Source organism: Cynocephalus volans, chromosome 15 (genome assembly GCF_027409185.1).
Source record: "Cynocephalus volans isolate mCynVol1 chromosome 15, mCynVol1.pri, whole genome shotgun sequence".
Classification (NCBI taxonomy): domain Eukaryota; kingdom Metazoa; phylum Chordata; class Mammalia; order Dermoptera; family Cynocephalidae; genus Cynocephalus; species Cynocephalus volans.
The window spans coordinates 70538311-70551343 of NC_084474.1; positions in this window are offsets into that span (position 1 = coordinate 70538311).

The window sequence follows — 13033 nt, forward strand, 5'->3', positions numbered from 1 at the left end:
TAAACAAAACAGCATAGTAGTGGCATAAAAATAAGACACTTGGAACAATGGAACAGAATAGAGAACCCAGAAATCAACCCACAGACTTACAGCCAACTGATCTATGACAAACAACACAGAACATACATCTGGGAAAAGACTACCTCTGCAATAAATGGTGCTGGGAAAATTGGATATCCATATGCAGAAGAATGAAACTAGATATGAACCTCTCACTGTATAGTAAAATCAACTCAAAATGAATTAAAGACATAAGCATAAGACTTGAAACTATAAAAGTACTAAAGAAAAACATAGGGTAAACATTTTAAGAAATAGGACTGGGAAAAGACTTTGTGAATGAGACTCCAAAAGCACAAACAGCAAAAGAAAAAAAATGGGATTATATCAAACTAAAAAGCTTCCTCACAGCAAAGGAAACAATCAACAGAGTGAAAAGACAACCTACAGAATAGGAGAAAATATTTGCAAACTATACAGCTGACAACAGATTAATATCCATATACAAGGAATTCAAACTACTACACAATAAAAATACAAATAACCCAATTAAAAAATGTGCAATAGAGCTGAACAGACATTTTTCAAGGGAAGGACATACAAATGGCCAACAGGTACTTGAAAAAATGCCCAGCATCACTAATCATCAGGGAAATGCAAATCAAAACCACATTGAGATATTATCTCTCCCCAGTTAGACTGGCTATAATCAAAAAGACTGAAAATAACAAATGCTGACATTGATGCAGAGAAAGGGGAACTGTTCTGCATTGTTGGTGGGACTGTAAATTAGTGCAGCTACTATGGAAGACAGTATGGAGGTCTCTCAAACAACTACAGATAGATCTACCATAAAATCCAGCAATCTCACTTCTGGGTATATACCCAAAGGAATGGAAATCATCATGTTGAAGGGATACATGACTCCCATGTTCATTGCAGCTCTATTTACAATAGCCAAGATATGAAACCAACCTTAATGGACATCTACAGATGACTGGATAAGGAAAATGTGGTATATATACACAATGGAATACTACCCATCCATAAAAAAGAATGAAATTCTGCCATTTGCAGCTACATGGATGAGCTTGGAGAAAATTATGTTGAGTGAAAGAAGCAAAGCACAGAGGGATAAATACCTCATGCCCTCACTCATAAGTGGGAGCTAAGAGAGAAGGAAGGGAAAAAGGTCATAGTAGTATGTTAAACAGAGGGAGAGAACAGACCTAGTGATGCTGGGGTGGGAGAAGGAGGAGGGAGGGAAGACTGGGGAGGGGTTTGGTGGGGGACATGGAGAATAATTGCAATTTGAGCTGGTGGGCATGCTGATAGCGTTGACTTGCTCACCACATCTTGAGCACAGGTGCCAACAGTCAGCTCTTGCCCCATGAATATATTTAATCAATAAAAATGAAAAATGAAAAACAAGACATTGTCTCATTTATGATTGACAACCACCTTATAAAGTGTGTATATGTGTATATAGTGTAACTGTTTCTGGAAGGAGGAAATAGAAGCTCCAATAGATCAAGTAATTTGCCCAACATCACGTAGATGGTAAAGCGACAGAGGGAAGATCTGAATTTAGGTCCACCTGACTCCAAGTTCCAAACTTCTAGCTACCATGCTATACTGCCTTCTTCTCATGCCTTCTTCTAGGGACTGAAAAGCTCCAAATTCTAACAGAGTGACTAGGGCCCTCTTTGCCTAACCGCTTGAGTGACCATCATTGCGCTTCATTTACCTTCTGAGATTTGGGGCTATTTCCTAGGATGTAGGCCCATTGGCCAAGTGTATATCAGGATTTTAGCCCACTGATATTCTACCCACGGTGCAGCATGCTCTATATAGCATACTAAGGCTTCCTTTACTACCTGCAAGTGAAGCTGAGCCCAAGGATCTGTCCCACCAAACGTGTACACCCATGGTCTCTTCTACTTGATTTAGGTTTGCCTAGATGCACCTGGACAATTCCTAACATAGAGGACTCCTCCTCTCCAAACTCCTCATCCCAACTTGCAAAGGAGTCAAGTGGAGAAAATTATAATATAAGTAGAGAGTTGGTTCTGTGTTGCCTCACAGTTCACAGAAAAGAGAACTGAGTTTGCTCATCTCCCTTATCAGCCCAGACTCTCCTGCTCCCCTTATGAGCACAGAGCTCATCCTCCTGGAGTGTGTAATTCTTTAGATGCATATAAATCCTTAGATGGTAAGCTTCCATAGGACTGGGACAAAGACCTCTCTACTCATATTTTGTACCTCTAGTTTTCCAGCTCAGAACTGGTGTTCACCAAGTGCCTGTAGATAGAAGCAAAGGAAGGAATAAAGGCAGCAAGAAATAGGGGCAAAAGTAGCAGGCACAAAGTCTACCTGTGGCTGTAACTTTTAGAGTCAGCTTCTTCTAGCATTCATATAAATTACCAACAATACCCTCCCAATGTCTAGCATAAGTTAACTTCAAGAAATAAGAGAGCAAGGGAAAGAGGGGAAAGAAACTTGGAGAGAATGAGATTGTGTTTCTCTCTGATCAAAAAGGCTTATTATAGAATCTCTCTTTAAACACTTGCAACGACCTTAGCCATAACAAGAGCACATACCCCAAACCAAGACCAACACAATGAACCTACATGATTTAACAGTCTTCTTTCAATCATCTTCTTGCTTTTGTATATTCCTTTCCCATTTCTCTTTTAAGTTTTTTCACTTCTCATCTAAATTGGTCCCACAAGCATCATTCTTCAGACAGTAGATCTTGTTCCTGAGAAGATGAGTAGAAATGAGAACTTTATCAGTTGAACTATAGGTTGACGTATATAACCATTTTAAGGATTCCTAATTTCAGATTTGACTCTTTTTGGCCAACATCATTTTTCATCATTTAAGTTGAAAGTTTCTCTGCTCCAGAGAATAATAATTAATGGTCTATGAAAGACTTGAAAACACTGAAGGAGTTCTCTGTTTAAGGCAAGTACAGGAGGAAGCCGCATGTAAGGTTAAAAATAGAAAATAACCATCCTTCCCATCCTGAATCTTGTGGATAAGATTTAGAGGGACTTGGGGTTGATGAGGAGGAGTTGTAGAAAAGTAGAAGACTTTAGAGAAAGAACAACGGTGTCGGTAACTAATGTGAAAATTCGGATAAACCAAGAATTTTACAGATTCTTTAGGAATGTAGATATTGAGGCACCTTTGTAATGAGATTTTTATTCAGTTGGCCTGGGTTAGCGACCAGAAATCTACCTTTATAGAGCACTTCCAGGTGACTCTGGTGATAGTCAGAGAACTATACTTTGAGAATCACTTGAGCAGAATGGTCTAGCACAGTGCTTCTCGAGCTTTAATGTACCTAAGAATCTCTCCCAGAGAGCTTACTAGAACATAAGAGAATCTGATTTCATAAGTCTGGAGATATAAGAATTTGTATTTCTAACAAAATCCATAGATAACAATTTTTAGACTAGCATTGGTAAAGCACAGTGGTTCTCAAATGTGTCTATACGATGGAATCACTTAGGAGGTTAAAAAAAAAAGACTGATACCTAGATATCAACCCTAGAGATTCGGATTTAATTGGTCTGCAACCTGGGCCACAGTATTTTTTTTTTTTAATTCCCAAGTTATTTTAATGTGAAGCATATGAATGTCTCTCACTTGGCAAGTATTTATTCAGTACCTGATGTATTGGTCAGACAGTTTAGCTGCTGTTACAAACAAACCAAATCTCAGTGGCCTAACACAATAAGAGCTTATTTTCTGCCTACGCAAAGTCCAGTGTGGATGTCCCTGTTGGGATGGCTCTCTTGGAAACTCTTCTCCAAGTGGTTATCCTCAGAGCAATGCCTCAGAGACCCAGGTGTTTTCCATCTTGTAGCTCTGCTGTCTTGTGGTTCTGGGGTCATAAGAGGTACTCAGTTTCCCTAGGTTCAGGTTTCAGGACAGTCTCTGGGTTTCAAGCCACTCCCTGAGGTCTCAGGCCTGCTCCTCTGAGCTCTCCTCTGGAGGAAAGTTACTCTTGCCAGTTAGACCTATTTTCAGCACCAACCCAGGGAAAATGAGACCACAAAGGCTAGCTTATGCAAATCCAGTGGCTGGGCATGCTCAATAGAGAGCACAGAATAGTCTTGAATATGCCTGGTGCATGCAATAGGATCTGAACAATAAACATGCTCCAGGAAGAGACTATGTGAGCATGTGCAAGACTAAATGTTACATAACTGGGAACCACACTCTTAATTGAATATTCATTAGACAGGGAAACTATAAAAGCCAAATCCCAGCAGAAGACAGAATTGTTGCTCACTTTCCTGGAGGCAACCAGTACTTGCTGCCTGAGGTGTGTATACTTTATTTTGTATCGAAGTTACCTTAGCAGGCAGCTGCTCACTCTCTTGAGCCAGCCTGCACTTTGTGCTGAACTTTAAGTATGTTGTTATTGCTTTGTGTCAGACTTGATGTTTGTAGTGAATTTACTTTTGTGTTAGAGTTGGTATGGGCCCTGCTCAGTCTCTAGAGCATGCCACACTCTCTCTGTGGAACCTCCATTTCTTATCTGTTGTATTAAACTTCTCACTTTCTACTGTGACTCTGCCCTTGAATTCTTTCCTGTGGCAGAGTCAAGACCCTGGTAAGAGAACTGGGTGGGCTGAGGCCAACTATCAGGCCCCCCAGACCCTACCTCCAACCTCAATTCTGGCTGACACACAGAAGGAAGAGTGAGTGGGAAAGGTAGATCAGATTCTTAACAACCTCAGTCATTCCATCATCCCAAATAGTCATATGATTAATCTAACTGCAAAGAAGACTAAGGAAGATAAAGTAGCACATGACTATTAGGGAGCATTAACAGTTTTTGTCTCTCTGCCTGAGTATCAGGCACCATGCTAGAAGTGGGAAGGGATGCAGAGAGGAACATAGACAGCTACAATGCTGAGCTGAGAGCTGTTTTTTACAGCAGTCAGCCTCTTTGACCAATACAGCAAGTACTGTATCTCACATCAGTTTTCCTTCTGGAAACTGAGAGGTTATGATTCTTACCTCCAGTTAACCCCAAATGCTCCAATTCAAGAATCAATGTGGGAAAAGTCCATTTACACAGAATAACTCAGTGTTGTAGGACATGGTGGCTGACATATATGACTGTTAAATCTATCTCTCCCTTCTGACACTTGACTGTACAGTCTTGAGCTAGAGCCTTGATTTCCATATCAGCAAAAGAGAAATAGTTTCTATCTTCCAGGGTTGTTTTAAGAATTAGAAGAAATATTCTAATAATGTGCTACGTTATTCAGTAGGTCAATGATACATGTGCACTCTCATATTCTTGTATATAGGCGGCCCTCTGTATCCATGGGTTCTATATCTGTGGATTCAACACACTTCAGAATAGAAATAGTTTTTAAAAAATGGATGGTTGCATCTGTATTGAACATGTACAGACTATTGTTTGTCATTATCCCCTAAACAATACAGTATAACAACTATTTACATAGCATTGACATTGCTATGTAAATATTATAAGTGATTTAGTGATGATTTAAAGCATACAGGAGGATGTGCCTAGGTTATATGAAAATACTACTCCATTTTATGTAAGGGACCTGAGCATCCATGGATTTTGATATCCGTGGGGTGGGGTTGGGGGTCCTGGAACCAATCCTCCACTCATATCGAGGGATGACTATATTATATTTTTACATATTCTTATATTGTTATTGAAAAATTCTTAGAACTAGTTCATGGATTTTCTCCAATAAGATGGAGTCCTGGAGAGCATGGGGCATCACTCACGATTGTTCTGTATGGTCCAGAGTGCCTCGTAAGTGATGGACACAGAAAAATTCCTTAACAGCGTTTGTTGAATTGTGTTTACTAAAGATGAGTCCGGGAGCCTGGGACTGGCAACCATCTCAAAAATTTCTTATGAGAATGATTGTTCCTAACATCGGCACCCCTATGAGAAAAAAGCATTATGAAAATCCCCAAGGAACTAATACAATAAAATGGAACTATTGCAAAAGGAGAGCAGTTTAAGCTTCATGAAAATGCCCACCTTTAATCATGTTCAAAATGGCCTGGGGTACAGACTTCGCCATTGGTTCTGATCAGTCTTTCCTCTTTAACACTGAAGAGCTGCTCAAAAAAAAAAAAAAAATCCTGATTGTAGACTAATCATTGCAACAGCCCATTTTATAAATGAGGATCTACATTCTGGGAGAATAAGTGACTTTCCCAGATTCACGTGTCTAAAAGTGGCAGAATCGAGATTCAAATCCACTTTCCCTGCCTGCAGGTCATACGTATCTCAAACTGGGGGTGCATCAACCCACTAACAGTAAACAGTAACCAGCACAAATGAGCCAGGATAAAAATGGTACACCTGCCTTAAACATCAAGACATTGTATATAAAGAAACACAAATACATTGGGATGTGATATGCATTTCATAATATTTTATTACAAAGAAATTTGAAATTTGTGGTGGGCTGCTTCAGACACTGCCACTAGCCCCCTGGGACCACTCCTGTTTGCTTCTCAGGAAACATGTAAGAAGCATTGCCCTTCTATGTGCCATAAAGGGCCATTATGAAATGCCATTATTTGATCCCATTACTGGAAAATTGTCTGAAAAATTCTGTTCAGATACAATAATGATTTAGGCAGGTCAGACTTCCCAGAAATGAAGAGAAATGCTGAAAATAAATAGGAGACAATAAATCTCTTAATGGTACAAAGGGGAAAAATAAAGCAAATTATGTTTTATCTGGCAAAGATATCACAGTCATGTTTTGCTTTTTTTTTCTTTGTAATCCTCATTTTTTCTTTTTGTAGAAAGCAGTTAGTTCAAAATTGAAGAAAATATAGATTATAATTTATAACATGGTGTCCCACCTGAACTTAACCTGGGACACAGAAACTAGCCATTTGCAGAAACCAGTGGGCCAGTGACCACTGTGGACATTTATATATGTGAGTGTATAGATGTAAGCTATGTGAGCTATTCATAGTACAAAGACATTTGAGTTGCTTCTTCTCCATGAGGGCCCTCGAGAATTATCCACAGGAGGAATTTCATGTATTTCTTATCTAATTTTATCTTAGTCCCACATTCAATGAGGAGCTCTAGTAAAGCTGGTTTGAGATTGATAGCTTGGCTTCAAAACCGATGAGGGTCTCTACCATTCCCTGAGCTCATATCCACATCTTGCAATCTGACCGTTCTTGAGCTAGCTCCGTGATACTGAAGGTAGAAGAAGAAACAATGCACATACTTAAAATGACATGTGCAATGAAGGAAAATAAAGAATAAAGGACCTCACATATCTTTTAATACAGAGCGACCCTACCTACTCTGATAAGTGATGCTGCTCATGTCCTGAAATGGGATGAATTGGATTTCCAGTTCCTCCTCCTAGGTGTTGGAGGAGTTAAGAAAGGGGTGGGATAAACAGATGGGGAGAAGGGCAGAGCCTCAAGAAGGAAGAAATCTGGGGCACAAATCTGGGTCCTAAGGGTAGAGATGGGAGAGATGAGAATAACGAGCAGTATTTGTTTGGGGATGCAATAGTATTTGCATTCCTATTCCTACACGTGCCTCCATCCCATTTCTGAACTGAAACAGAGAGGAGAGTTGGACAAGAAATTTAAAAATGGTGTTCATTGAAAAGAATGTGAGACTCTGCATATGATCAGGACTATTTGGGGGCTCAGGGACATGAGTAACATGGATTTAGGAGAGACAAGAGAAACGTTCTTACCTGAATCCCAGCCTCAAACTGTCAAAGACAGCTTTGAGATGCTCAGAGCCTAGAGCAGTGATTTGTAGTAAGTGGCCATGCCAGAGGACCAGAGAATTCCCAAAGAACACAGACACTACAGCAATGGTGAGGCCCTTTGAGAGGAGGCTGCAATGGAGAATGAAAGGACTGGCTCCTGAGCACAAGAGAAATGCCCTTGGAGATTAGGGAAAATCATTGAAAGAGCCTTTGAGAGCTGGTGATAATGATAAACATGTGTGTATTATTTTGTAATTTACAAATTATTTTAACATATCTCATTTGTTTCTCACAATAATTCTAATAGGTAGGCATAATACACATTTTTAGTGTCCTCATTTTGTAGATGGGAAAACTGAGTCTCAGAGTTTAAGCAATCTGCCCAAAGTCATTTATCTGGTAAACATCAAGGTTAGGAACTCAAAAACAGGACTTCTGGCTCTAAATTCTGTGCTTTTTCCACTGGAACATATTGCCATATTGGAATTGTGACAGTTCAGTTAACCAGTCCTAAAAAAAAAATTAAGACTGCTAACTTAACTTCAAAGGAGCTGAGAGGAATTCAGCACTGGATCTATGGAGAAAAGAAATTACAAAAATCACAGGGCTGACCAGGACTTAAGCCCAGATGAGAAGAAAGATGGCATCTTAGGACGACCACGACCTGCCCGCTGAGAGTCCAGGAAGAACTCCCAAGGCTGGTGACAAAGAGGGGGATGGATGGTAAGAGGCAGAACCACCCTCTGTGCACAGAAAAAGGAAAGAATAAGTTGCTGAGGCAAAGGAAGGATCTTCATAATTCAAGATGCTGAGGATATTTTTGTGCTCATAGGGTTTTTTTAGGTTTTGGGGGAGAGTGGTGATGAAATTCCTGGGTAGGAAGAGTGTACAGAATGAGAGAGTAAGAGTGCATTCTCCTCCTGAACAAAGACATTACGTCTCACATTGGAAAAGTGCCTACCTAGACCATTGTGCACATCACACCTGTGGCTTACATGCTCAGGTGCTTAAAAAAGGGGTTGGTGGACTTAGAAATATATCCAGAGTATATACACAGTAAGTAATTTAAAGGATGATAATTTAGAGCAGGAGATGGCAAACTTTTTCTGGAAAGGTACAGATAATAAATACTTTTGGTTTTGCAGGACATATGGTTTTTGTCACAATTACTCAACTCTGCCATAGCAGCAGGAAAGCAGCCATAGACAATATGTAGAGAAAACTGGTGTGGCTGTATTCCAATAAAACTTTATTTACAAAAGAAGGTGGTGGGGTGGATTTGACCCAAGAGCCCTAGTTTTCCAACTGTTGAGCTATAGAAAAATTATGTCTACTTAAAGCCTTAGGTATTCTCATTTCCATCCTCAAATCAAGTTGGACAATTAGAAGGGGTAGATGATATCACATCAGCTATCTGCTATCAACTTTTATAACATTAAAATGTTTTTCACTGAGTTTCAAGATGGCGGCGGCTGCGGCGGCTGCGGTGGCTGGCGCGGAGTAGCTGAGGTGGAAAAGGTGGCCACTGGGCCTCAGGCAGCCAGGAAACTTGTGGACCTTCCTCTGGCCATCTCTTAAGGGAGGACTGCTGCTGCTGGCCGGTCGTGGGGGCTCAACGCCACTTTGCCCCCGGCAGGAGAGGCTGCCTCATTTACAGGCAACAGCTTTGAAGTGTGGAGCAGGAAAAGAACTGATTCTTAGCTGCAAAAGCGAGTCTTGAAACAGGGAACACGGCGCCAGGGCTGCTGTGGATGCAGCCAGGATCCCGGAGGCTGGGGCCGCACTGAAGGCGGCCAGCTGCCCTATCCAGGATTCGAGGTTTCAGGCCGGCATTAAAGAAGACTCCTGGGAGCGCCCGAGCGGCGCCGTGACTGAACAGCCCGAGGCGGCAGCGCCGAGAACACGGAAGGCAACAAACCAGAGACAGAGCGAGCGCCCGACCTGGCACAGCACTGTGAGTGATCCCTGGCACAGCTCTGTTCGGGGGGTGGATGCCCACGCGGCTCCCCGCCTGCACCACCAGGCCACTCACTGCCCCGGTGCTGCCTCCATTTTCCCAGGTGCGGGCAGCTCCGCCCTGCTCGGCCATCACTGAGCCCATTTGCTTGGCCTGGCGCGGGGCTTTCCGGACCCTGCGGGCCGACCTCATCTCCCACTCCCTCCACGGTTCTCTGGCAGGGCTGGGGGTGTGGGGCGTCCCGACCAGTTTTGGGAGGGCTAGGAAGTATGGGCGGGCCGACTGTCACTCCACCACACCCTGGACTCCGGCCCCGGTAAACTTCCTGTTACTGGGAGGCAGATACCATCTCTGCGACCACCAGTTTGGAAAAAAGCCTAACGAATTTCTGGTTGGGAATAGTGTGGTAGGAGAGTTCCCAGGTCCGCTTGAACCTGCCGGAGAGCAGGCTGCAGGCGGGCACTAGACTCGGTTTATACCGGGGGGATACAAAGGTGAACAAGACCCGAGAAAGATCTACACAGTGCTACAAAGACACCCAGAGAGACCGGTCGTCTGTGCCTAGCAGAAACCTGGTAGACTTCCTGGGCGAGGCGGTGCTGAGCAGGGTCTTGAAGGCCCAGCTGATAGACAAGGGGTGCAGAAGACACGCCCCAACCCAGCACAGTGTGCACAGAGGGGGGAGACCTGCGGCCAGGGAGGCGGAGACTCGACAGAAACCATACACCCGGTGGGGTCGCCACTGCACGATCTAACAGCCTGGGCCAGAGCACACGGAACGGGGAGAAGTCCTGTACAGAAAGTGAAAGCTCAACAGAGATCACACACCCTGTGGTACGTGATCCACCAGCCCAGCAGAGTACAAGCTGACCAGAAAGGTGGATCCCCGGAGAAGCCCAAGACCCGAGGCAACCACACACACAAGACACTAGAGGCCAACTGAGCAGTCACGGCGGGAGCCATACCAAATTGGCAACCACAGCAACATCCTAGTTAGTCATTAGTCTTAAACCGGTGGACTGTGAAACCCCCTGCCACAATGAATAAACACCAAAAAAAAGACACCAGAAATACAAAAAATCAAGAAAGTACACCACCAAAAGTTAATAAATCTCATACTCTAGATCCTATAGAACAAGAAGCCCTTGAAATAACTGACAAGGAATTTCGAGTGATAATTCTAAGGAAACTGAATGAGATACAAGAAAACTCAGCTAGACATCATGATGAAATGAGGAAAAGTATACAGGATCTGAAAGAGGAAATATACAAGGAAATCAATGTCCTGAAAAAAAATGTAGCAGAACTTGCTGAACTGAAGAAGTTATTCAGCGAAATAAAAAACACAACGGAGAGTTTAACCAGCAGGCTTGTCGAAGTTGAAGAGAGAACCTCTGAACTTGAAGATGGGCTGTTTGAAATAACACAAGCAGACAAAAAGAAAGAAAAAAGAATCAAGGACATGGAAGAAAATCTGAGAGAGATATCAGACAACCTCAAGCGCTCAAATATCCGAGTCATGGGTATTCCAGAAGGGGAGGAAAATGGAGATTCCATTGAAAACATATTCAACAAAATAGTGGCAGAAAACTTCCCAGGTATAGGAAAAATCACAGATCTTCAGATCCAGGAAGCTCAACGATCTCCAAACGTATTCAACCCAAAAAGGCCTTCTCCAAGACATGTCATAGTCAAATTGGCAAAACTCAGAGACAAAGAGAGAATCTTAAAAGCTGCAAGAGAGAAGCGTCAAATCACCTATAAGGGAGCCCCAATCAGGTTAACATCAGACTTTTCATCACAAACCCTAAAAGCTAGAAAGGAATGGGATGATATTTTCAAAATACTAAAAGACAAAGATTGCCAGCCAAGAATACTCTACCCTGCAAGGCTATCCTTCTGAAATGAGGGGCAAATAGTATATTTCTCAGACAAACAAAAACTGCGGGAGTTCACTACCACAAGACCACCCTTACAAGAAATCCTCAAGGGAGTACTGGGTTTGGTTCCTGAAAAATAACTACCACTGCCATAAAAACCTAAGAAAAATCTAAACCCGCTAGTACAATAAAAATGGCATTCATGAAGAGAAAACAAGTTAACAAAAACACTATCTACAACCTAAGGAACCAACAAACAAAGAAACCAAACAGTAAATCAGAAAGCAAGGAACAAAAGACACCTAAGACAACCAAACAACCAATAAAATGCTAGGAATAAATCAACACCTTTCAATAACAACTCTTAATGTTAAAGGCTTAAATTCCCCAATTAAAAGACACAGACTGGCTGACTGGATCAAAAAGCAGGACCCAACTATATGCTGCCTACAAGAGAGCCACCTCACCCATAAAGATTCACACAGACTAAGAGTGAAAGGATGGAAAAAGATTTACCATGCAAACAGAAAAGAAAAACGAGCTGGAGTGGCTATTCTTATATCTGACAAAATAGACTTTAAACTAAAAACCATAAAAAGAGACAATGAGGGACACTACTTAATGATAAAAGGACTGATCCATCAAGAAGACATAACAATCATAAATATGTACGCACCCAATGTTGGAGCAGCCAGATTTATAAAACAAACTCTATTAGACCTAAAGAAGGAAATAGACACTAATACCATAATAGCAGGGGACCTGAACACTCCACTGTCAATATTAGACAGATCATCTAGGCAAAGAATCAGTAGAGAAACACAAGATCTAAACAAGACTCTAGACCAATTGGAATTGGCAGATATCTACAGAACATTCCACCCAACAACCTCAGAATATTCATTCTTCTCATCAGCACATGGATCATTCTCCAGGATAGATCACATATTAGGTCACAAATCAAGTCTCAATAAATTCAAAAAAATTGGAATTATCCCATGTATCTTCTCAGACCACAGTGGATTAAAACTAGAAATTAATAACAAACAAAACTCTGGAAACTATACAAACACATGGAAATTAAACAGCATTCTACTTAATGACATATGGGTCCAAGAAGAAATCAAGCAGGAAATCAAAAAGTTTATTGAAACTAATGAAAACAATGATACATCATACCAAAACCTGTGGGATACTGCAAAAGCAGTATTGAGGGGAAAATTTATTGCATTAAATGCTCACTTCAGAAGAATGGAAAGATGGCAAGTGAACAACCTAACACTTCACCTTAAAGAACTAGAAAAACAAGAACAATCCAATCCTAAAGTTAGCAGACGGAAAGAAATCATTAAGATCAGAGCAGAACTGAATGAAATTGAAAACCAAAAAACAATTCAAAAGATCAACGAATCAAAAAGTTG